Source organism: Nuphar pumila, chromosome 8 (genome assembly GCF_984573655.1).
Source record: "Nuphar pumila chromosome 8, dmNupPumi1.hap1.1, whole genome shotgun sequence".
In the NCBI taxonomy this organism is placed as follows: domain Eukaryota; kingdom Viridiplantae; phylum Streptophyta; class Magnoliopsida; order Nymphaeales; family Nymphaeaceae; genus Nuphar; species Nuphar pumila.
This window is the reverse complement of record NC_143256.1, coordinates 117,411,947-117,439,878: the sequence shown is the minus strand read 5'-3', so window position 1 is coordinate 117,439,878 and position 27,932 is coordinate 117,411,947. Positions and strand designations below refer to the sequence as shown.

At 36.9% G+C, this 27,932-nt stretch overlaps 1 pseudogene; it reads left to right on the top strand.

The window, feature by feature from the left end:
* The first annotated feature begins 24,638 nt into the window (after positions 1 to 24,638).
* On the top strand, positions 24,639 to 26,459 carry LOC149830366 (ETHYLENE INSENSITIVE 3-like 3 protein pseudogene; annotated as a pseudogene).
* The last annotated feature ends 1,473 nt before the right edge of the window (positions 26,460 to 27,932 follow it).

Genomic DNA, 27,932 nt, shown 5'->3' with positions numbered 1-27,932 from the left:
ATGTACCGTATTTGAAAATCGCAACGTCGCGATAATGAGTCACATGAAAAATTCATGGACTTGATGAAATTCACAAAAAATATTTACGGATATGGCTAACTTGAATCCCAACACATGAGATTCACATATGAAATGTGTGAATCTTTTAAGATTCGCAAGCTTGACACGAACCTTTGAACCTTATAGAATTTTAAAGTTCTAGCTTGGTAGGATCACTTAATACATTTGTGAGTCCTTACTTTTACGCAGACATCAGACAAATCTTCTTTAACTAAAAACTCGCATAAAGTCTGGACGTACGCCCACAAATGTATGAAGTGAACCTCTTGTTAATATTATATGTGAGAGTTCAATAAACATTTACAAACATTATATGTGAAACTCCTTTCAATGAAATGTGAATCTATTTAACATGTGAATGTCTTAAAGTTAATGCTCTTACCTTCACATATTTTTTTGTTCTAATTCAGCATGTTTGTGTCATACATTTGTGGACACCCTAATGTTTGCGCAGACAATTAGGCTCATAAATATTCTCATTACCATTGTCGGAATCTCTTGACCCTCACATGTTACATTTACGAAGCTTTGTATATATGCACATTAAATGCAGCTCTATCTATGTATAGAAGTTGTATTTTACACTTGAAGATCCTTTTCACATAGCATTAGGGTTTCTTTGCAAGGGTTTTGTGATCCCCAACTTATTTTTCAGCAAGTTATTCCAGCAAGGTGTTATTATTTTTGCTTAAGTGGTAAAACTCCATTCTTAAATTTGGTTGTTTATCATTTATTTATCTTGTATTATAAAGTTGACAAGGAAATAATGACATGATTTCTCAAGTTATTTTTGCATTTTCAAAAGCTTATTCAGTTTTTTTTTAATCCAATTTCATGTGTCTTCTTTATTCACCTGTTTACCTCTATCCTCGAACTTGGTTGCATAGGAAATTGTTTATCTTATATTATAAATGTGATGAAGGAAGAAAGTGTCATGAAGGCACCAACTCCTACTTGTCGACCAGATAAACAAGTAGGATATGTACAAGCTATAAAAAAGGCATATTTAAATTGATTTGTCTACCATAAACCTTGTATAATATACTGAAGTTGCTCCTTTTTGAATGCTCCATAAAAATACCTAGTGAATGATGATTCATATATTCATGTACGACAGAAGGTTGATTTGTGGATCAACATGGAACCTGTTATATGGCAAAGAGCATGAGTTTCTGATGTAATTCACAAAAAATACATTAGGAAGATATGGTCAAGATTGCTCCGATCAAATAAGTAGCCTCAGAAAGCAGTGAAATTAAAGTCATTCGTAAGAAAAATATTTACAGAAAATAAGTTGTTGAGTTTGTCTAGTATCATGTCTCTAATCTAGGAAGCATCTAAAGAAGTAGTGTTAGTGAGCAGTAAGTGGGTAAGAAGTTTAAGGAGCTTATGGTTTGATTCTTCGATAATTACTAACTTGCAGGTCTGACTAGAAGAAACAGGAGACAAAGTCACTTGTAATGGCAATAATGAGATGGAAAGGTAAAGAGTGGACAATGTGAGGGTGAAGAGGGCAGAGGAAGAATCTCAACAATGGAAGGAGACTAATTAAGGCTGAGGTGGAGGAGAAAGTGGAGAAGAAAAAAGATCAGTCTCAAACAAAATAAAGAGGTCAATGTTGAGATGCAAAGTCAGAGTGTGGGTGATGAGAAGGTAGAGAAGGAACCACAACAAAGGAAGGCCAATGGTAAGGTGGAGAGTTAGAGTGTGAGTGGTGAGAAGGCAAAGGAGAAATCTCAACAAAAAGAAGAGGTCAAGGCTGAGGTGGAGGAGAGGGTGAAGAGGGAGGATAATCAAATTGAGGTGGATGATGGCAGTGATATGAGGGTGGAGAAGGGTGAGGGAAAAGATCATCTGATAGAAAAGAAATTGCATGCTCCCATGAAGAGGTCATCGCAGGTCAAAAGGTCCATTACTCTTGGACATGTACTTTCTAAATTTGTTGATGTGTATGTAATAGTAAATCAGTTACTTGTTGATGTGTGTAGTTATAACTAGTATACTATAATTAATGCCAAGAATGTTTGGCATTCTTCTTTTAATGAGTCCTGTCTTTCATGGATAACTTGACGAATAATCACATTTTGAAACTTGTTTAAATTCATCAAGTTATCTTTTTCCATGCTTTTATTACTACCCTGGTTTTCAAATTTAGCATGCCGTGCATTTTAGCTCTAGTAGTTAGATATCAATATGAATTATTGTAATTGTCTAATTCTTCTTATTGATAAGGAATGGTTTTTTCTAATGATGATTATTGTACCTTATCCAATCATTTATGTCAAAAATTTTCTTTCCTTAATGATGTTATTGGCAAACATTATGATGCACACATTTATGAGTTGGGGATTCCTTAAACATGATGTGCAAAATGCTAAATTTTGTTAGAATGCATAAGGAACAAGGCAAACCAATTTTTGCAAGCCTCAATTTACATGCTATTTGTTGAAATGTTTGTCAATATTGACAAGTTGAAGTACTTAGTTTAACAAATACCTAACTGGCATTTTTCTAGTGCTCATAAGAATCTTTCATTTTTTTTTGGATAATCAAGCTGGGGTTAGGCATACACCGATCAGTTCATTTGAATACAAAAATATTTACAAAACAATTACATATCACGGACATTGGGAACTCTTTTCAAGTATAAACTGGGTTAATAATAGTTCATATAGCTAAATATATTCTTCTTCTTCCTTTCTTTTTTGCTTGGTTTATATTAGCAGCTTGTCAGTGACCCTTACCTTTTCATGGTGGAATTTTCTCACGCTGAAGTAGATTTGCAAGGTTATTTCAAGAAATTGATACATTCTAATATTTTGAAGATTGAATAAAGCTCGTATGTTTGTTTTATAAGAACAAACCCATAAGTGTGACCTTGAGGACAAGTTTGCAACACCTTGTGAAAGTTGGATTTTCTCAAGTTTTTGTGATTGCAAATTAGTCATAACACCTTATTATATTTAATGAAAGATGAGAAAGTGCAAGTTGTGATTGTGATTCTCACATGAGAATTCTCTTCCCTTGAAACCTAAGTGTGTTACAAGACTCACCCTGTGCCCAATAATCACATTTTGAACTTTCAAAAGTGTAATGGCTTGCCTCACCTGAATCAATAGTTCCTAATGTATGTGTACAAGTGTCCATGATATGATGCATTGAAGGACTCAACAATTCCTTCCCTCAATTTATGTGAGATTATGGTCTCTCATTTAGAAAGGTCGGTCTAAATGAACAATTTCTTTCTGTTTTTATGAATGGTCAGATTATTCATTGTGTGATTAATAATTGAGCCCAGGTGCATTGATTATTTAACCTAGATTGAGCTTAGGTGCATTGATTTTTAGATCAATTTTAAAAGGAAAAAGTTGTGTTTGTAACAAGGCTAATGAATCGAGAGTAAATCTCTTGGATTTTCTTGCATATATTTTTTTGAGAATCTGTTTATATACAGTATCGTATCTCCAAAAAAATAGATTCTTTTGGTACATCCAAGATTTTTTTTTATCCCTCCACCTGAACCAGGTTTCCCCATGATAAATATTTGAAAAAAAAAACAGCCCATTTAGTGGGACTCCTTTGGCCTTTGCAACTTCTTTACCAATTTCAAGCGAATCACATAGGGAATATAAGCATCTTTCTAATGGGAACATAAAAAAAAAGGAACGGTTCTTTAATTATAAACAAATGGATCATGTTTGGAGCTTTGCATGCTCCACTAGGAAAATTATATAGGGGCAATCATCAGCTTGTCAATGAGAAAATAAAAAATGAATGGTTCTTTAGTTGTAAATTGATTACTTTTGGATTTTTACCTTGTGTATGTGTTGTTTACTGCTTCCCACTCACCAAGAAGTTTTTTTTATTCTTAATAATAATTCTTGCCACTTGGAACCAACTCACTTATAAACTATGTTGCAATCCTCCACCATCCATAGAAGTTACTTTCTCTTGGGAAATTAAATAACAATCAATCATTTTTTGGATAGTAAGAGAAAACCACATTACCCACACTCATGAGCATAATATTAATGTAAAGCCCTAAGTCCTCCTTGCACACCAACGAGAGTACACCCAACTTCAATTTCATGGCAAGGGATGCACACCCATGGGTTTTGAACTTGGGCCTCAGCAAATAACAAACAATAATTGCTAGGTCATCAACAGAAACAACAAGTGCCTTCTTAATATTTTACGCTTGGTTTATCCTTAATTAATTCCTTTTTTTGTTTTATGATGAGGAACCTTGCTAGGGATGTGGGTCACTATGGGCCTGCCTTCCTATGAAGTAAACCCTGCGTAGTGCACTGACCTTCATGCCTTGCAGGAGCTGACTGATGAATGTGGTGGGGTACATCCAAGAAGCAATGAGGTTTGATCTAGTGCCCTTCATCTCGAGCATCTTCACATACCCCTACTAGCCAGGTCTGTAATTAATTCACCAATAACAATTATGTCTCCTATTATATTACTGTCAACTTAGTTTAATTTCTACAAAATGATTAATCATGTTAAACTAGATTGCAACCAACCTTGGAAGAAGAGACAAACAGGCTTGCTCAAAATTTCTCATGTTTGTCATTGAATACTTGTTCTTACTAAAACCCTTAGAAACGGGCAAAATAGATGCTTTGTCAACAAGATGAGAGTCATTCTAAATCTAACTTAAGGGAGACGATAAAACCTTTAGACATTTACATTTACATTTACATATATTATAAAGTAACAACTGTTATTTTATATTCCATGGATCATAGAGTTACACTTGTTATTCTTTTGTTTGCAAGGCTCCGCTTGTCTGGTAGGAGCAGTTAGTGCCCGTCACCTTGTGTTGGGACGTTGCAAGTTCAAATCACAATGATCTGATTGTATAACTGGTGGTGTCTGCCTAACCCCAGCTCGCCTAAGAAAGAAACACTATATCCCTACAAGCAAGGGTTCATGTTTTAACAATGTGTACTTAAACTTACACTAAATATAAAAAAGCATTAGTATTCTCATTTCCACAGCTACCAAAATTTCCTTTTTTCATCTTAGTTTCTTGTTGGATAGATGCATGAACTACAATTCTATCAAAAAAAATAATGTGGTATTAGTTAAGCTTTTATCCTAAGTTATAGGTGTAAATAATTTGTTAGACATGCATATAACCAGGGGCGGCTGATGAGAAGTTGAGGCCCTAAGCATATTTCATTGGAGGCCCATATTTCTCCATTATTTTTTTAAATTAAAGGCCCTCGGCATGAAGGACATGCATGCACGATGTTTCATTGGAGGCCTCAGCATGTGAAATATAAGCGTTATATATATATATATATATATATATATATATATATATTCATTTGAAGCCCTAGGCAGACTTAAATACCAAAGAGGCCAGCCGGCCCTCCATATAACCTAAATACATGGTTGCCACAAGGGCTCTGCTCATCTGCCAGGGGCAACTTGTGAATGTTACCAAGTTGACTGGATGTCACAAGTTCGAAACCTGTGGGTGGCGTCCCTTGCTGAAAGGTCGAAGCTGGTTGTATTCCCTGGTGGGCAAGGGTTACCTTAAGGGTTTTACCAATTGGAGGCCAGCCAATCTGTGGTTGGTGATGTTTTTTTTTTTTCCTTGGATTATCTAAAAAAAAGTTTTGCCAAACATGGCATTACAAATACAGTCTATAATTTGATTCCTAATAATTTCGGTAATTTGGTGCCAATAATTAATTAGAACAATTATATGTAATCATCTTAACCATGCATATAGAACTCTAAATATAAAAGTTTCGATCATGTTATATGCTGATTTTTTGTTTTCTTTTATATCTAAGAACCACCACGACTGATCCCTAATTGATCCCATTCTGAAGGAATCGATATCTCTACCGGAGGAGATGAAGCTTCTGTGAAAGATAAGGACTCGGCTGTAGCGATGGCCATTGAACAAACGATGATGGTTGATGCAGGTTCCATTGCCAAGAATGTTGTCAATCCTTGCGGCAACACTGACCCTCTGATCATTCAAAATAAAGTAGATCCAGAGAATCAGTCGATCTCCGGCTCAGGTTTCCGGGCACCCACTGTCACAGCCAATCGTCCTCTCCCCTTTTTCTGGTGACAGTTTTCAATGGCCAAGATCCTGTGTTGCAGTTGAATAAGGGCCTGTTTGGAATCCGTAGCTGGGATGGGCGTTTATAGAGTTTATGCATTTGAAGAAGTCTAAATCCTGGATTTTGCAGCTACCAAATTCATGATTTAGTGATACAAAAGAGAAGGGGCCTCACTTCCCATCCCAAATGCATAAACCCCACCCACTTTCCAAACAGGATCACCAAGGTAGCTTGACCAAGATTTTACCTCGGGACCACCAAATGCTCTACATCCCATCGTCTCCTAATGCTCATTTAGCCTCCAACTCAACATCCAAAGCCCAGTCAGCAACCTTGTCAGCCAAGGCTGCTTTGACGCCATCAACATTTACTTTCAGTGCTCATTCCAAATCGCTGAAAGAGCAGCAGAGGTCGATATCCAAAATCTAGGACTGTAAAATGCTAAGAATCGCAGACGTTAAGGGGCCTTGGACAGTGGCCGTGCTCCTCCATGGGAAATGTCTCAATCGGTGTCAACTCTATGATCTGAACACCTTCTTCATAAGTAGGGATGGCAGTGGACTGGGGCGGAGGCGGGAGACAAGGTCTCCACCCCCGCCCCATTTCAAAATCCGAACCTCCATCCCCGCACGGGGATGGATTTTAACCTCCACCCCCGCCTTCATCTCCATTTCATGTCCTCCATCCCCGGTCCAAACGGGTGTGAGGCGGGACGGGCCCCATTTCCCCTTAATCTATAGTCATCCCTTAAAGGATTGGGGGCGGGGCTAAGCGGGGATTGGGACAAGGCAGGGCGGGTAAAAGTATAAGTCCATCCCCACCTCCATCCCCCCACGGGAATAGATTTTAACCTTCATCCCTGCCTCCATCCCCGTTTCATGCCCTTCATCCCCGATCCAAACGGGGTGAGACGGGGCGAAGCCCGGTTATCATCCGATCCACTGCCATCCCTATTCATAAGCAGTGTGTTAGAATAAAATGGATCGCAAAAGAGTCACTTACCAGATGCAGCCTTGGATGATCCGAACGATACTTCAGTGGAAGCAAGTAGTCAGTGTTCTCCTCAACCTATCGATGCCCACAATAAGCTTAGACTGTCAAGTCGATGATGAGCAAGATCCTTAACCCAAATGAGAGAGAGAGAGAAAGCACCTTAGTTGCCCTTATGGTAGTCATCATCAAGCTACCATGGATTTCTCTTATTTATAGGAAGATTGGGAGAGACCCATAATGGGTTCATAATGTAGCCATAATGAGCACTAGTGGAGGTCCCTAATGGGCATGAAAGAACAGTTATGAGAACCCCCCGAAACCCAAAAGCCTCTCCCATGTATGTCCTTTGATGTGCCCATGTCAATAGGGGTCACATCTTGGTTGGATTTGATTCGATCTAAAATCTAATATTTTTTCACTTGACCCATTGACATGAAAAAACACATAATCTAGATTCTTTACTTAATTTTCATGTGGGTTCACATGCTATCCTGTATCACAAGAATGAATTATACAAGTTATGGAGATGAACACCTCTATATGAGATGTCATATTTCTATGTACTACAATATTATTCATTTTCAATGTTTAGCATGTTAAAATTACCTTTATGAAAAAGTTGGTCTCTAACCCATTCTATTGGTCCTCTGCTATTCTCTCTAGTCAGATGAGAGATTCTTTATATATAATCAACAATACACAAAACCATAGAGAATCAATTTAGCTTCATAAATATGATTACATATAACCATAATATATTATCATACATAAGAAAGAATCAAACAGATGCATCCCCATTATATGTTGAGAATATAATCCTGATGCTATACCTTTAGTAAGGGGATCAACAATCATTTTTTTCATACCGATTATATCAATATATACTAAATGATTCTTGGTCTTTTTTTTAACAACAAAGTACTTTAACTCCATGTATCGACATGAGGTGAAGCTCTTGTTATTATTTGAGGACACAACAACTTCATTATCATATAAGATCTTAGTGACCTCCTAATAGAGTCCGCTATACCAAGACCCATAATGAAACATCTAATCTATATGGTCTGAGGTGAAATCTCGTTTAAATCAATAATTTCTGCCTCAATGACTTTTATAAATTTCTTCACTGTCCTATAGTGAAAGATAACACCTCAAATATTTTTAGCCACTCATTATTGCAAAAGTAACATGCTAAAATTATTTAAGCACTCTCACTTCTTATAAACAACCTTCTGAGTGCTCCCACTTCTCATAGATAACCTTTTGTTCGACTGTACTATTATCTGTATGAGTGAAAGATTAATCACTTTATATGATATTCATATCGAAAAGGTAAACGTGAGACCCTTTATTATTCACCTTTTCTAAGGTAAGCATAAATATAGTCATTATCGTTTAACTTTGATAAAAACAATAATACTCTGCATTGCTTTGCCACCTCAATTCTAAAAAAAATTAACTTCAATTGGTGAAACTAGTAGATCATATAACTAGAGGCAATTCAACACTGTACCTTTAAGTACAAGGTACAAACATGCTTCAAGGGCTAGTGTATACATCTGCTATTATACCCTATGTGAATTTAGAATACAATAACCTACCATTGGGTAGAATCATTGTTTCATAAAGTCACATATAATCTCAATATTAAATTTCACTCTCAACATAGTCCAAAAAAACCCTTAATCAGCAAAACTCAGATAACTTTGGTGATAACCAGAGTGAGTTGATCAAATTTTTTTACTATAAGTTTATGTAAAGTATGTCATAATACAAATAAAGTTTATACATTCATAATCTCATGCTTAAATAATCATGAAAGACTTAAAAAATAATATGAAACACACCTTATATCATGTTAAAGTTATCAAAAAGTATGAGATCAATGACAAAGACATGCATTTACGAGTCATATTTGAGATTGAGGTCTTAAAATGACCTACACGAGTCCTTAAAGCTCTAAATCGGTCACAAAAAGCCTTGAACCGATCACAAAAACTTTGAACCAGACTAAAAAACCACTGAACCGATTAGGAAAACCCCTGAGCCGATCACAGGAGGCCCAAACCAGTCTTATAAACTATTAAATTGGTCCTAGAAGAACCGAACAAGTCTCTAAAAAGATAGAATCAATCCCAAAATGCATGAACCAGTTTCAAAAACCAAAAATCTGGTTTCTAGAATATTTGAACCGATTCCAAAAATCTCAAAACCGGTCTCAGGAACTCCTGAACCGTCCAAGAAGGATCGTATCAGTTCCTGGACCGATTTTGTTCTTAATAGGTTAAATGGGTTGATTCTGGATCTGATCTGACCCATGGTTACTGACTCGGTCCACCTAGGAACAATAATGGGTTTTGAACTGGATCTCAACGGGTCGGGACCAGACCTGGTCCACCCGAAACCCCCAATGAGTCTAAGAATGCTCTTCTCAAAATACAACTTGTTGGAGATCTCAAATGCCAACAAGGTTTGAATGGAACTTGCTCAGAACTTAATTGCAAACAACTTTTGTTTTGATGCCATTGCCGAATTTCACGCTGGTTCACCAGAAAATGCAAATGAAAGCACCAAACTGTGCAAAGATAGATTTCTGCCAAAATTCTGTTGAGCTATCAAAAATCATGCAAGAATTTCTTCACACAACTCTGATGATGCTCAAATCACTTAGATAAGATCCTCACACGTTAGTGAACTCAGATCCACTGGCAAATCATCGATCCTCTGTCGGATATGATCAAAATTTAAGGATGTACAGTAATGGCCGCCTCAGCAGTCGCCGACGAACTGCCAACTGAATGGTTGGCTGAAACGACTCTGGCAGGTGGTGGGTTGCTTGTCAATGCTTCCTTTATCATTGTTCGACATCCCAAAACCAAATGGGAGTCCGACGAGAGAGAACAACACCGACAATTTTTTTTAGCAAGCATCGCATAGACGACGACACACCCACACCCCGAATATGCACAACGAATGCGTGGTGTGGGCTCATAACCCATTGTTAGCATAAAATAGATCTCGAAAGAGCCACTTACTGAATGCAACCCTGGATGATCTGAACAACACTTCAGTGGATGTGAGTAGTCGGCATTCTCCTCATCCTATCGATACTCACGATGAGCCCAAGCCGTCAAGTCGATGGTGATCGGGTCCCTTAAACCCAAATGAGGGAGAGAGTACCTTGGTTGCCCTCATGGTTGTCCTCATAAAGCTACCATGAATCTCTCTTATTTATAAGGAGACATGGGAAAAGCCCATAATGTGTCTATAATGAGCATTAGTGAAAGTTTTTAATGGGCATGAATGGACACTGTGACCCCCCTAAAACTCAACATGTCAATATGGATCACATTAAGGTTGGATCTAATCTGATCTAAAATCCAACAATGTGGCCTTGGAACAAAAAAATCTTGTGAACTCTGGATTCTCAATCAGGTCAGACTGCTCTAAATGTATGTGAATCTCATGTTACGAATGCTACCACAAACGAAGTCAGCTCTACGACTTTGCGAGTCATAACAAATTTGGTTCTAATGAAGAATAGAAATCAGGGGATCATCTCGTGGTCATTTATATCTCTTAATTAGCAGCCTTGTTAGTTTCGAAAGAAGTGTGATCAAATTTGTTCCTAAAGAGTGCAATAGATATGCCAGAACCCGTATGAATGAACATTTTTTTTGAAAGGCAAGCTGGGGCTAGGCAGACCCCCCACAGACACCAGCTATAATACTCAACGTACCACAGGGGTTGGAACCCTCAACTTCCCACCACAAAGAGACATGCACTGATAGCTCCTACCAACCATGAGGAGGCGCCTTGGTCCATGGATGAACGACATTGGTCCTGTATGAACGCTACTGAGTTCTTCCCTTGTAATTATGTACATATGTTGTAATGCTTTTCTAATAAACTGGTAGGGGTCGGCCTAACCCCAGCTTTCTATGTCGAATTTTTTTTATCTAGGTAGCTGAAGAGACAGGTGGTTCGTTCATTACATAATGTCTTGTGTCATGCAGCATCGAGATGGTGCAGTCTCATTTGCTGGTTTCCTCTCGCAGTGGGGTGGCTCTTAGTGAACATAGCGGGGATTTATAAGGAGGGATGAAATTTCAGATACACAGTCAGATGCCAAACGGATGAATTAAAAAAGGCAGAGTGTTTTTCGAATCATGCTAATACCATAGAGGAACAAGAATGGTGTGGGTGGCCAGAGAGATATTACTGAAACTCTACCCCCCAAGCAAAGGTTGTTCTAGAGTCTGGCAGAGCCAACATTGTTAGCAACACACATTTTTGAATGGGGAGGCGAAGCATATGAAATCCTCCTCAGTCTGTCTCCTGAATTTTGTATAGTTTTGTCAATATTAACATACAGATAGCTAAATTTAATTCCAATTGTACAATAAATGCAATCTTGGACACCCTCAAGAAAACCTTCTTTCCACTCTCAGGAAAATTTCATGCTAGAGATTTTCCAAACTCTGCTCCAAAAGTGCTTTGAGGGTTGGCTACCAAATGTTTGGACCTTCTATTTAACAAAGTCTATTGGCCGTTAGTTTCAAGTTGTTCTAATATCATTTGTACGGTACTTCCAACCAGACATTTTTTTAAGTCATGGAGAAGCCACTGATTCTTTAGATCATTGACAGATGCAACATTGATGTGCCCTGTTCCGATGCACTTGTACTAGCCAATCTCTCTCACTCTCATGAAGAAGAATTTGTCCTAAGAATAGCGGAGCAGGTTATATGATCCCCCTCGAACAAGGCCGGTAGCCACATCTCATGTTCGGGGGGTCCCAAAAAGCACCACGTATTTAAGCATGTTCATCTCGTATCCCCATGTTTGTCAGCATTAATTAGCATTGGGGTTTGATGCGATTGCAAAGACTTAAGTACCCTTTCCTCCATTGGTGCAAAAAAAAATGACGATTCTAGAAAAGGAGTGGTTGTAAAGACTTAAGTGCCCCGAAGATGATTATTTAAGACCCAGTCTTTGCACTGCAGGATTATTTGAGAAAGAAATCTCCCCTGGAGGAGGCAAAGAACATCAACCCTCTCACTCTCTCTCTCTTCTTTTTCTGCTTTTGTGCACATCCAGCAGAAGATCCTATATTGCTCCATCAAGCACCGACTGACCTGCACATTGACTGTTGTGGAGCCTAATTCAGAGTTTTTACCCTTACAGGAGGAGGGTTTGGGGGCTCCTCCCAGCGTTGGTAGCATCATTCTACTAAATGAGTTGTGGATCCTGATTCAGAGTTTTTACCCTTACAGGAGAGGGGTCTGGGGGCTCCTCCCAGCTTGGGTAGCATCATTCAACTTGATGAGTTGTGGAGCCTGATTTAGAGTTTTTGCCCTTACAGGAGGTGGGTCCAGGGGCTCCCCTGTGGTACGGGTCCTGCTGCGCGGTCAGTGGGTGGGGGGTTCAAGCGGGGCCGCCCCTGGCGGGGGGCTCGGTTGTTTCTTGCTAAAGGTTTTCGTAACACCCTTTCCCACGATTTTTTTGTTTTTTTTTTCTGGTTTGAAGATGGTGACTTCTGAAAGTTACCGTTCAATTTTAAAAAATGAACCTGTTACAGAGATCAGATTTCAAATATGTAAAAAGCGGTGTCTTTTTTATTGAGTTTAGTTTATTTCTGACAATTTTCAACAATTTTTATGGGCATTTCATTCCCCATTTTGATTAAAAACCAGACCCTTATTATTCTGCATTATTTGAGTTGCACATGTTTTTAGTTCATTTTGCAAGAGTCATATCTCTCCAACAAGAGATCATTTTTCAAATCTGTAAAAAGCATTTTCTTCTTTTATTTGTATAGTTTATATCTAAAATTTTTTATAACTTTTTATATATATTTGATATTTTAAATTGGTTAAAATCCAGGTCTGGTTACAGATTAATCTTATTTAACCATGATTAAACAAACTAGTTCTGGTTTTTTACATATTTGAAATATCAAATAAATATATAAAGTTATAAAAATTTCTAGATATAAACTAGACAAATAAAAAAAGAAAACTCTTTTTACAGATTTGAAAAATGATCTTCCGTTATGGAGATATGACTCTTGCAAAATGAACTAAAAACCTGAGTAACTCAAACGATATAAAGTGTGATAGGGTCTTGGATTTCGACCAAAAATAGGTATTAAATCACCATAAAAATTGCTAAAAATTGGCATAAATAAACTAGACTCAATAACAAAGATGCCGCTTTTTACGGATTGAAAATCCAAAGTCCGGTTAGAGAGATACGCCCCCAACAAGTTGGTCTTGATTCAAATAGTGATTTACGCGTGACGGCTTACTGACGATTTGTAGTGTATTTCATGAGTCACTATAGCGATTTGTGGTATTGTTTAGTAAATCATTATGTATAAATCGCTATTGTGACTTATAGTATTTTCAGAAAATCGTTGTGCGATTTACGGCGTAAATCGCTACCTGAATTAAGACCAATTTGTCGGGAGCATATCTCCCTAACCGGAGATCGAATTTCAATTCTGTAAAAAATGGTGTCTTTCTTATTGAGTCTAGTTTATTCCTGTCAATTTTAAAAAAAAATTATAGTCATTTGTTTTCCCATTTGGATTAAAAACCAGACCCCTATTATTCTGCATTATTTAAGTTGCACATATTTTTAGTTCATTTTGCGAGAGTCATATCTCTTCAATGAGAAATCATTTTTTAAATTTGTAAAAAGGGTTTTCTTTTTTTATGTGTCTAGTTTATATCTGAAAATTTTTATAATTTTTTATACATATTTGATATTTTAAATTTGTTAAAATTCAGGATTGGTTACAGATTATTCTTATTTAACCATGATTAAACAAAATAGTTCTGGTTTTTTATATATTTGAAATATCAAATAAAAATATAAAGTTATAAAATTTTTTAGATATAAACTAGACAAATAAAGAAAGAAAATCTTTTTTACAGATTTAAAAAATGATCTCTCGTTATGAAGATATGACTCTTACAAAATGAACTAAAAACCTGAGTAACTCAAACAATATAAAGTGTGATAGGGTCTTGGTTTTCGACCAAAAACATGTATTAAATCACCATAAAAATTGCTAAAAATTGTAAGACATAAACTAGACTCAATAACAAAGATGTCGCTTTTTACAAATCGGAAATCCGATCTCCGGTTAGGGAGATAAACCCCCAACAAGTTGGTCTTGATTCAAATAACGATTTACGCGTGACGACTTACTGAATAACACTACAAATCGCTATAACAATTTGTAGTGTATTTCATGAGTCACTATAGAGATTTGTGGTATTGTTTAGTAAATCATTATGTGTAAATCGCTATTGTGACTTACAGTGTTTTCAGAAAATCGGTGTGCGATTTACGACGTAAATCGCTACCTGAATTAGGACCAACTTGTCAGAAGCATATCTCTCTAACCGGAGATCGGATTTCAAATCCCTAAAAAGCGGTGTCTTTATTATTGAGTATAGTTTATTCCTGTCAAATTTTAACAATTTTTATGATCATTTTTTTTCCCATTTTAATTAAAAATCAGACCCCTATTATTCTGTATTATTTGAGTTGCACATGTTTTTAGTTCATTTTGCGAGAGTCATATCTTCCCAATGGGAAATCATTTTCCGAATCTGTAAAAAGGTTTTCTTTCTTTATGTGTCTAGTTTATATCTAGAAATTTTTATAAATTTTTATACATATTTGATATTTTAAATTTGTTAAAATTCAGGACTAGTTACATATTAATCTTATTTAACTATGATTAAACAAAACAGTTCTGGTTTTTTACATATTTAAAATATTAAATAAATATATAAAGTTATAAAAATTTCCAGATATAAACTAGACAAATAAAGAAAGAAAACCCTTTTTACGTATTTGAAAATTTATCTTCCGTTATGGAGATATGACTCTTGCAAAATGACTTAAAAACCTTAGTAACTCAAACGATATAAAGTGTGATAGGGTCTTGGTTTTCGACCAAAAATAGGTAGTAAATCACCATAAAATTTTTTAAAAATTGGCAGAAATAAACTAGACTCAATAACAAAGATGTTGCTTTTTAAGGATCGGAAATCGGATCTCCGGTTAGGGAGATACGCCCCCAATAAATTGGTCTTGATTCAAATAGCGATTTACGCGTAACGGCTTACTGAATAACACTACAAATTGCGATTTGTAGTGTATTTCATGAGTCATTATAGCGATTTGTGGTATTGTTTAGTAAATCAATATGTGTAAATCACTATTGTGACTTACAGTGTTTTTAGAAAATCGTTGTACGATTTACGACGTAAATCGCTACCTGAATTAGGATCAACTTGTCGGGAGCATATCTCCCTAACCGGAGATCGGATTTCAAATTTGTAAAAAACAGTGTCTTTCTTATTGAGTCTAGTTTATTTTTGTCAATTTTCAGCAATTTTTATGGTCATTTGTTTTCCTATTTTGATTAAAAATTAGACCCCTATTATTCTGCATTATTTGAGTTGCACATATTTTTAGTTCATTTTGTGAGAGTCATATCTCTCTAATGGGAGATCATTTTCTAAATTTGTAAAAAGGGTTTTCTTTCTTTATGTGTCTAGTTTATATCTGGAAATTTTTATAAATTTTTATACATATTTGATATTTTAAATTTGTTAAAATTCAGGACTGGTTACAGATTAATCTTATTTAACTATGATTAAACAAAACAGTTCTGGTTTTTTACATATTTAAAATATCAAATAAATATATAAAGTTATAAAAAATTCCAGATATAAACTAGATTAATGAACTAGTTTAATCTCCCCACAACAATAGAAACATGCAGGCTATGAAATGTAACCCATGCAAAATTTTAAAGGCCCACTATCGACATAGACCACGCGCGACGGTACAGTCAGTGTGCAGGTCAGTCGGTGTTTGATGAAGTAATGTAGGATCGTCTGCTGGATGTGCACAGAAGTAGAAAGAGAAGGGAGAGAGAGTGAGATGGTTGATGTTCATGGCCTTCTCAAGGGAGAACTTTTTGCCTCGCTTGATTTCTTCTCTAGAGAGAGAGAGGGTTTTACAATGTTTTACGGAGAAGGAAGAAAAAAAAGATGACGATGAAAAGTTCAAACAGACATTTTTGATAGCTCAGGTTCGTTTCGCCGAATGACCATCGGATCGCCGGCTCACCATCGGATCGTCGACTCACCATCGTTTCGCCGAATCACCATCGACGAAACGATTAAGGTTCGTTTCGCTATGTAGACTTTGAAGAGTCAACATCATCCTCGACTTTCTAGATGGAAGACATGTTTGTTCTTTTTTTTGAACCGTTTGTTTTTTCTTTTTTGAATGAAAGGTATTTTTGTCATTTTCTCAAACCATCGTTTTATGAGAAGAATAACAAGAAAGGGTACTTAAGTCTTTTCAATCACACCAGACTCCAATGCTAAGTGATGTCAACATACACGGGAATACGAGCCTCATATGCTTGTATACGTGGTGTTCATTCAGACCCCCGAACACAGACGTGGGATTCAGTGAATAATCGGGGGAGAACATACACCACCCTCCCAATAGCAAATGGGCCTTTCCTCTTAGATGGTAAAACCTGTGTGAGTACCATATCCCGCAAAAACACCCACCATGCAAACCACCGGTCTAATGGTGAAAAGATCAGGTGCATGATTGATTGCACAAATATTTGTGCATTAAGCACCTGATCACCCTTCATCTTGAGGACAGGGCCTGTCAGTTGTGTGGCCCAAGGCCTGATGGACGGCGATCAGGTGCTCAATGCACAAATTTTGTGCCATGTAATTGCACCTGATCCTGACTCGGTCTAATGGCAGGAAGAATCGATCTTGAGCCAGATGGGGGGCTCCACCATCTTTCCATGAACCACCCTAACCACTTGAGCAATATGAGGGCGGGCATGTGCTAGCCAATCTTGTGCTCACTCTAAGGGATGACGTGTGAGCTTACGTCAGCAGAGATTGGAGAAATATAAAAAAAAAGTTAGGCTGCACCTACTGGTCGAGTGATATTCGAGTGCCACTCCCAACTTGCCTTAAACAAACCCAAAAAAGCCCAAAGAAAGAGGAGATGGGAAGGAGGGTGGTGATTCTGTTTCTTCACAGACATAACGCCATCCTCAGAGTCAATGCCTCCCTTGTTCCTTCTTTCCCTCTGACCACACTTCTTCCTTTTACACCCTTATGGATTCGACCATCGTTCAGTTGTACGTTGGCCAGATCACTGTTATAAAGTCTTTGGGCAATACCATCTGATATCATCCTAATAATTTCTAGCAGTTGGTTGTCTGAAAAACAGTTTGAAGGTTTCATACGCATCTAATGGGTTTGTTGGCCGATTCTTTTAGACAGCCATTGACCAAAAAAACGCTCAGATGGTTCAACCAACATGGAGAACCATGGTGTCTGCAACCGTCGATGAGTCAGAAATGTCACTGATTCTGCAACTTCTGTTGCAAGTTTGAGGTTGAGGAAGGTCGAGGGTTTCTGGGCACTGGTGCTTGAAGGTTGAGCGTGAGGTAGACTCTCTCTCTCTCAAATAGTGTAGAGTTCTCCCATTAGTTAGTTTTTTTTTTTCTTGAAAATTTTATTCTTCCATGTTGGGCTATCTTTTATTTCACTTGCGATTTAATCAGTATGTTGTTAATCTGACTTTTGTATTAATCATGGAGTTTCGTTTCTGGTGAATAACAATGTTCTTTTTTCAGAGTTGTTATTTTTCTTTTTGGTTTATGTTAGTTATCTTTATTAAAAGAATCTCTGTTTTCTCTTTTGTGAGATTCAGTCTCCAATTTTTTTTGGCTCTGATTTTAGTATGGCATGAGTGCTAATGTCTTAGTGAATGCTATTAAACATTATATAATTATGATCTAATGTTGTAAGCCACTTCCCCCTCTAAGATAGCTCTGTTCTTGTTGAAATGTCACCCTTAACAATTCTTTCCCTACAACCAAACGGAATAGATCTTCAAAGACATGGTTTCAAAATGTGGAGGTACCCCTGAGATATTTTCATGTGCAGTGGAATCTACTCGAAAGTGTATGAATCATTAGGGCAGATCAGGTCATATTGTATCTATTCCACACGAACACTCCATTTTACCCTCACACACCATTTTACCTTTTGTACATACAAGTTTGTATTTAATTTATAATTATATATTTAATATATAATATATATTTTAGATATAATATATATTTAGATTATATTCAATATATTTTGAATTTATTATATATATATATATATATATATATATATATATATATATATATATATATATATATATATATATAGCCGTGTCTCCATACCCACATTTTTTTGAACTATCGCATCTTACCCTTCATACTCGTACCTGCACCGTACCAGCACCCGGGTGACATAGTATTGTATATTAACTCATTAATAGGTTGTATTCAATCCCCACTGCACATATCTCTTGATGGAGTTTTGCGTTGGCCCCACCCTGCCACAGTTTCTATGCGAGGTGCAAAGTTCCTAAGTGTGATGTGTGGTGGGGATTACATATAGCGATGATCTGTTATGTACAATATGACCTGATCTGACCACATGAATGATCAATCTGTTTATGAAGACTCAAGCTGCTTAGCTGCTGATATGTTTCGAGTCAGGAGTGAGGTGGAGGGGCTCATGGCCCTTGATGCAACCCGGCATTAATCCAACACAATATACCAGGTCATTCACGAGATCCTTGTGGGTGGAGCTAGGGACTCTCTCTCTCTCTCTCCATTCAATTTATCAAAATTTTGTTGGATAATTAGAATATTATATGGCACCAATGTTAAGAATAATAATCAATTATTTTTTAAAATTTCTTTTTAAATCCATCTTTTACAATTGTTAAAGTGTGAATGACTGATTTTATGCCAATTGATCACGATTTCTTATCTTGTTGATTAATTGTCATTTGCTGAGGAATACAAGTGCTGATCGATTTTTTTTGGTGGATTTTGCTCATTAGGACAATCCCCATGGAATTGCCAAGCATGAATTTGGCTACTACGCAAGTGGTTGTTTGGATGCCAACCAACCAGGTTTTAAGTAAATCCTGATTTGGGCAAAACTGGGTTTTCAATACAGTTTAGATATACTCTGATATCCATTTTTTCTAACTGGGTTTTTCGAGCGGTGGGGTCACGATGCTCACCACCCCCTTCTTCCTTACCGCCCATTACTTCTTCCTTCTTCCAATCTATGTTCGGCCATTTTCCATCTGGTCACCGGCCGGAAATGAGCGAATTTTATGTTTTTTTGTTTTATTTTTTTCTTCATAGCCAGCCATTTCTTGGGCACCTACCGTCTGAAAAATGCTCGGAATGGCTTTTCCTTGGAAGAGCAGAGCCATCTTGGCCATTTTTTGGCCGGTGGGTAGCCGGAAAATGGTCTGCCATGAAGCTCCATATGTGAAACTTTGAAACAAAAAAAACTATGGCCAACCATTTTTTGGTCATCCACTGGTCGGAAAATGACCGACTACACGAAGGGACATTTGATTTTTTTAATTTTCTTTTTAGCTGACCATTTTCTGGCCACCCACCGGCCGGAAAATTGCTATGGCTGTTCTGCCCTTGCAAGGTGGTACCATCCCAGTCATTTTCCGGCCAATGATGCGGCTAGGAAATGGTTGTTTTTTATTTTTATTTATAATTTTGCAAATCAAAACATGGAAACCATGTTTTTAGTCAACCAAACACCTATAAACCCAGGTTTTTGGCCAACGTAGTTTGCTAAAAACCTGGTTTTGAGGCAAAATCTACAAAACTAGGTTTGTTAAAAACCTGGTTTTGCTCACTGTCATCCAAACAGGGCTAAGGTACTGTTTGGATGACACCCAAAACCAGGTTGAAAACCTGGTTTTGGTTGTCAAACCAGGTTTTACTAAAAAACCATTAGCATTTTATTGGAAATTCACTATAGTGCTTTATGAGCTTGGGAGTTTTTTTCAACTATTGAAGGCAGAGGGTTTGCTGATAAGCCTTCGTTGACCATTTGATCCTTGGAATTCGGGATGACCTCTAGTGATGGTTGTGTAGGCTATACCTTTGCATTTATGACTTTACAACTTGTACCTTTCTTCTATATATCTACTTCTAAACAGGAACTATATTAGCAGACAATCAGCTGATTCACAATAGTTACATGCCGGGTCATTTATGTTTCTTTGCCGCTTCCTTCCTCTATCAATAGATCTAAATAAAAAAACATCTAAAATATTAATTAATTTATTCATCATGCAAAAGCAGTGAATAATATAGATGGTGTTGCCATTTTGCAGCTGCCAGTAGCTGTGCATGAGGCAATACTGTTGCATGTCTTGGCTAAATTGTGTCTTAGTTGAGACATATATGTGGCAGTGGTCCTGCTGGATCATTCAATGTCATATCATCATATCTATTCCAAATCTTGTATATCTAAACAAAAGAGGACTCTCCACTCGTTATTTGGGCCCCCATTGCCATATCGGATCATTTGAGACCATCTCACCTGAAAATCTTGGATAACTAAGGAAATAAGAGAGATTTTTACTTCACCTTTGCCTCAATGATTAGAAATCAATCACCTTCTTGCACAAAATCGGCCTTTTAAAGGAAGAAAACAAAAAGTTCCAAAATCATCATTCTTGAAATTCCAAATTCTCATGTCAGAGCTTTTAAAATGAGTTGGGGGTGTGTTTTGGGGTAAACAATGACTTAGAAGTGAAAGGGATTTAATCAAAAGTTGCAGGACCTCCCAAAACATAAGTAAAAGGGTATTAGAAGTGTTAAGTTCTGGTATGTCGATATCATATAATACATCCCATATCAAGGTGTATCGTATCTTACAACATGAGGGTTACAATATTGATACACCCTTGAAAATAGTTCTCCTGATAAAGTACTGTCATAATGTATTATGTATAGATGTGTGTGAATGTTGCTTAGGTAGGTGTGATCATTGCAAAAATTTTCCTGACTCTCAATATATCCTGACTATGACCATTGATATATATTTTGAGTTAATTTTAAGTTAAACTCTAATAAGGAAAGAAAATATTTAGAAAAATATGATGATTTTTGAAAAGAGATCCAGTGTGGATCCAATGTTATTCCATAAAAGATGAAAACCCTAAGTTTTGTTCACATTTTGACTATGACCATAAATGCAAATCGTCAACTTAGGATTTAATCACCTTTTATTAGAATGGTGCACGTGTCATTAATGTTTTCATTCGTGAATTTTTGAAGTAGAAGAGAAAATGATATGAAACAAGTATTCTAGAAGATATGCATGCTCATATATTCTAATCTAAGACTGAAAATGTAAATATTCTCATTGATCTAGTTATTACAAGTTTTGAAATGAAATTAATATTAAAATCCCTAATCTAAGAAGTAAAATAGTATTTTCCACAGATTTCCTGCAACAACCGAGTTAGTAAACGGTAAATGAAAGATATTATGTTAAAAGACAAATGCATATGCCTATATCTACTCTAATGGAGAATACATGTATGAAGTGCTATACCCAGACTAAAATAAAGAAATGTATGATGCGTTAATGGGGTTAAAAACAGAAAATCAAAAGCAAAACGAAGAAAGTAAGGGGGAGAGGTTCTTACCTGGTTCTTGCAGAGATTCTAAAGGAGGGAAGATGGCTCTCTTCAGTAGAGAGGGAAAGCATTAGAGGGGGAAAGGATTGCTCGATCAAGAGAGGGGCACATGCATGGGGAGGTGATTAGCGGATCATATATGCAAAAGGGTGGAAGGGTGAAACGCGATCCTCAAAACCCATCCCCTGATGTTGTTTATATAGGGAACGGCAGAAGGATCAAGAGAAATCGAGAGAGAGAGAGAGAGAGCCTCTGCGGTTTTTGCAACGGAAGGCCGTTACAGGCTTTTCAAAGGGGTTCCTTGGGTTTTTCAAAATTTTCAATAAAAGGCTCTTTTCAAAAGTTTTCTCAAAAGGGGTTTTTAGCAAAAGGGTGTTTTCAAAAGGGGTTTCTAAAACCTATTCTTTTGTGTTTTTTTCTTTTCTATTTTTTATTTTTCGTTCTTTTTCTTTATAATTTTTATTTTTTTGGTGTTTTTGATATAAAAACTTTGAAAACTAAAGGGTTTTAAACTAATTTTGCAAAATTCTAAAAATATTTACAAAAGAAGGGTTTTTCGAGAAATCGGGTTTGAATTTTGGAAATTTCTTCAGAAAATGGGTTTAGATCCAGAATTTGAAGAAATATTCGAGTTTGGACCTCAAATTGAGAAATATGGAACAGTGGATCCAAACGGATACTGAATGGATTGTTCGAACCATTTAAAAACTATTTTTGATATTTTTGTAATTTTAATTTGAAAATTGGATAAAGAGGCTCAGATTTAATTTGGATACTGGCTCTGAATCCAAAATTGAGTCAGATATATAAAATGGATTCTGATTCCAGTGAATCCGAGAAATAACTGAAATTTAAGCTCAAAATCGACTCAATTACTCATAAAATGAGGGCCAGGGGCAAAAGAGGAATATTTACAACATTTTGAAAATTTTGGGGTGTTCACAGTAAGCCTTTATGTGTGTGTGGGCATCAAATGGTAATTTGTTAAATAAATTGATTGCCTGACATGACTTAATAAAAGAGATTAGGTGTAAAAATTTTTGCTTATCCTTTTCTAAAAAAACTCTATTTATTTAGTCAAAAGTGTGTTTTAATCAAACTAACTGTATTGTGTAAGCAATATTTTTAGGAGCCCTGAATCAACATTTTCTAATGCAGCAAGTTTTCTCAATTGAAAATAATTGTCTTTATGTCGAGAATACTAGAATGTGCAATTCTTAATAAAAGAACCATGTCAAACATGTGAATTTTGCAACCGTAACTTGTATATGTAAGTAATAAACTGACTTAGTTTGTGCATGTCATGAGTCAGATCGGTTCAAGCTTTGCCCATTATGGAGGGAGTTCAAGCTGCTCATATTGAGCAAAATAAATCAAGCCTGAACAAGGCAAATTGGGACCATTCAGCAGCCCACACACATACACCATGCTCCAGCCTAGAACCTAGGCCACATTTGGCAGCAGTAAAATTTTTCTTAGACAACTTGCATGCTTATATTATTAATTCAGCACCTCTTTGCCTTTTGATGTGAAGTTTTTCATGTGTACAACTGGTTAAATTGTACAAAAACATGAACATCTTGTCTTGTTTAAAATAGCATGAGAAGATTCTACTTTTCACATTTCGTACAGAATTTTTCGAACTTTTGCTTTTTTCATGTTTACCTCCAACAGTCTTAATTTAAACTTTAAAGAGGCCATTTTCGCATTAAGAAGGCATCAAAAGGGCACTGAACAGAAACTCCATGCATCCCAACTGAAAATTTCTCCTCTTTCCTTTTCCTGTTTGGCTTAGTTTGATTTTTTTTTCTTTTTCAAAAAGATTTATTCTCAAGTGGCCATCTAATTGTCCATCTCATGAATTTTTCACTCTCTTTGCTTCTCTCGTTCATTTTCTTTGGGGGTTGGGATAAAATTTGGCATTCTGCATGGAGCAGCCAGATGAAATGAGCATGCATTCATTGTTTTTATTAGGCTGAAGACTTTTGATCTTTTTTAGTAGTTGAGTGTGTTTATTCAACGAGAGCAGTTTTTTTTCCCTCATTGAGTTTAAGAAATTTGATTTGGATTCAATCTAGGTGACTCTGCAGTGGTGGGTTTTGTTGGAAATGGAGAATTTTAAGGTCTCTTCCTTTAGCTTTTGTGTTGCATTTGGCTGTGAAGTTTGTTTGTTTGTCTTTTCTTTTTAGTTGGGTGTATTTGCTCAATGAGAGTGGTTAATTCTTTTACATTGCGTTTAGGAAATTTGAGTTTTATGATTAGGAAGGATGATTACATGCTTGACACATGCTTTTTGCTCGATAAGAAAGGTTTACTTGTGAACTATGTCACAGGGACTCGGCCAACTGGGTGCCGCACCTGCGTCGACGCGACGCGATGCGGGTCCGCGTGCGGGTGCAGCACCCGGTGTCAACCTGACCCTGGGTGCGTTGACCGCACTTCATATATATATATATATATATTACTGCACCCCCGCACCCATGTGACATAGCTTGTGACAATTTTGATTTCTCTTTGCATCTTGATTTTTTGCGTCTTTTTGAGGTTAATTGGATTACAAGTCTTGATTGGTTGAGTTTGGAATGGTGGGTTGTTGGAAATTGAGTTTATTGAAGGTGGTATTTCCTTTAGCTTTGTTTTGCATCCACTGACATGAACCTGTATAGGTATCGATTGGCTATCAGAATTTGTTGGACATGAGGCATCAATGGACTTCAATTCAAAGTGACAAGTTTATTTTAAGAAATTGGTTATTGGATGATTTATGTTATGCTGATCGACTGCAGATTAGAAGGGAGAGTGGCAGAGAATTAATTGGATATCAAGTAGTTGTATGATCAGATATCTGGGCTGTGGATGTTTATCTAGAGTTGTATTTGGATGGAGCATCTTGCTTTGATTGCCACTCAGTTGGGGGATAATTCTGATATCGATGTTGATGACTCGAGGGATAACTTGGCAGAGAATGACATTAGTGATGAGGAAATTGAACCTGATGAACTGGAGAGTCGGATGTGGAAGGACAAGATCAAACTTCAGAGGATAAAAGAGAGGCGGAAAACCACTGCCCCACAGGATGAGAAGCCCAAGAATAAGCAGACTTTGGATCAGGCTAGGCGAAAAAAGATGTCAAGAGCCCAAGATGGCATTTTGAAATACATGCTGAAGCTGATGGAAGTTTGCATGGTTAAAGGTTTTGTCTATGGAATCATACCGGAGAATGGAAAGCCTGTGAGTGGTTCTTCTGATAACCTAAGAGCATGGTGGAAGGAGAAGGTAAAGTTTGATAAGAATGGGCCATCTGCGATAGCAAAATATGAGACAGAGAATATTATAGATAACGACACTGATAGTAGGGGAGGTCTCCGCAGTCTTCAGGATCTTCAAGATACTACATTGGGTTCCCTGTTGTCATCACTGATGCAGCATTGTGAGCCACCCCAGAGGAAGTTTCCACTGGAGAAGGGCATTCCACCACCATGGTGGCCTACTGGGAATGAAGACTGGTGGATACGATCAGGGCTTCCAGTCGATCAAGTGCCACCATATAGGAAGCCACATGATCTAAAGAAGGTATGGAAAGTAGGAGTCCTCACTGCTGTGATCAAGCATATGTCTCCTGATATTGCAAAAGTCAAGAGACATGTTCGGCGGTCAAAGTGTCTGCAAGATAAGATGACTGCAAAAGAAAGCTCAATTTGGTTGTCAATTTTGAGCAGAGCGGAGTCACTCACTCAACAAGTTAGCGATGAGAATAGAACTTCTGGTAGGGCTGGAGCTCCAGTGAGTGATAAGGGGGTAAGACAGGATGTTGCGACTACTAACAATGATGATAATGATGTTGATGGTTGTGAACATGGTGTTAGACCTGCTTATTCCAAGGATGATGAAGGACAAGCAAATGTTGGGGCTTCTGTGTCACATAGTGAATTGGTTGAGAGACAAAAACATGGACGTGAAAATGAGGACCCCACAGAGGAACCGAGAAGAAAGAGACCACACAGGATTTCTGCACTAGCTGAGCAATTATCTGCATCCCCTCAAGATGACAATGTCCAAGAGGAATCACAGAACCATCTTCCTGACACAAATCATACGAACCCTCAACCTGAACAATATCATGTGCACGTACCTGAGCATGATGCCTGCTCAAACTTAGCACCAAGGTCCCAAGAAGGGGGTGTAGGAGATACTCATACCTTGATATATTCAAGGTTACAGAACATTTCTGATTCTTCTGCAAATGTAGTTGCTCACATCATGCATGTCGATGGCCATCCCCTATTATATGTGGGAAACCGAGATGCAGAATCTAGAACTTCATTTGGTTTCTATAGATCGTCTAGGGGATATGAGTATTCTTGTGGAGGACAGCGGCTTAATACGATTGCAATGAATAGCCAGGTCAGGCAGGAGGCCGTGGAAATGCATGAAGAAAGTCAAGTGTTTGGGAGTGTTTTGATGCTAGATGGAAATCCAAGTGAGATTGCTGGAGATGTACATCGTTTAGTTAAGTATCCATTCCATAGTCTGCCAGATAAACTTGTAGCGAGTCACTTTGGATCTCCCATTGGTGGCCTATCACTAGATTATGGGTTCAATGGTCCATATAATCTTGGAGTCGAAGGATCTAGTTCACTTGATCCAGTTGAACTTGATTTTTCACTTGATGAAGACTTCATTCAATACTTTGGAGCATAGAGTAAGTAACATGTTTTAAATAACATTCATTTTTTTAAAATTGTTTTAATTCTGCTATTACTTATTGTAGGAGTCTTATTGTTATTTCACTATTCTTTCAGGAGGAAAGATGTTGAGAACTTGAAATCATGTGATGGCTGATTTGTTTGACCTGGCTGCAGTCACAGCATGGAGGAGATGGTGGATTAACTTTTACCTTCTATTGATTATAAAGCGAACACCTGTTGTAGGAGGGTTCCAGAGCGATTTGATTCTCATTCACTACTTTGGCAGGGAGACCAGTTGATACCATGTGATCATTAGTTGTTCATCTAATGGCTGTCAGTTGATTCTGGAAGATATAGTACATCAGGTTCATTGCTCTTTTAATGTAAAAGTGTCTGGACCTAATTTGCTGCGTCCAGTTGGGTCACATAACCTTTTGTTTTTCAGGGTGCGATTCACCATTTCGATGAATCGTGAGACATTGTTATGTGTGAGTGATCCTTTTTACAAGGTAACTGCTAATAAGGTTGATCACATTCTGCATCTATTTTTGCCCATATTCATTATTCTACTCTACATTCAAATGCATCTTGTTTTATGTTCAATATTTTTGGTAATGTTTTTTGTGATTGTCTCAAAGAATTATGGACCTTTGTTATTAGCTAATTTCTGAGCCCTTTGAAGCCTAGATACTGCAAATAGGTAAGGCACTGTTCTTATCTGTTGCTTGTTGAGTAGTTTAGGTTGTGTAACATGAATTGTAGTCACTTATATCATTCAAGGTAATATCTCAGCGAGGGTTTTTCTCGAAGAGATTTTCAAAAATTAGTTTTCTTGGAAAAATCTCAAAAGTTTTAAAATTTTTAAAAATAAAAAATAATAAGACATAAAAAATAATAGATTTTTTTTTTAATCAAAATTTCTTGCAAAATACAAGGAAATAACCTTGGAAAGTATTTAAAATACAAAAGAAACAAAAAAGTACAAAAAATTGGCCTTGAATATATAAAATAAGAAAAAATTTCATAAATATCTTGATAATATCACAATATTTTCATTTTGGCGATATTTTGAAATTATCGTGAGATTTTCCCGATATTATCAGCTACCTTAATTTCTAAACAATTCTTGCGATGTTTTCAAAATCACTGATGTCGGTTACTATGATATAAATATGTACCATATGTATTTTTAGTTTTTGTGCTACCCTCCTCCCTTGTTTGAAATAGCTATGTGTCCCAAGAGCATTGTTGTCCATTATAAGTAATTGAGAAGTATTACATATATAATCAATATAAGAGGACGTCCCAAGAGGAGCAGGTCACAATCCATACTTTTCTTTCCCATCTGTTTCTTCTCTTCTCTCTTAGAACTTCTACATGTCACACATCTCGAGGCCCAACTGTGTCATGGTATCAGAGCGGGCCAAGGATAAGGCCACATCAAATCTCAACTGCTAATGTTATTCTTGATTTGTCTTTTCTTCTA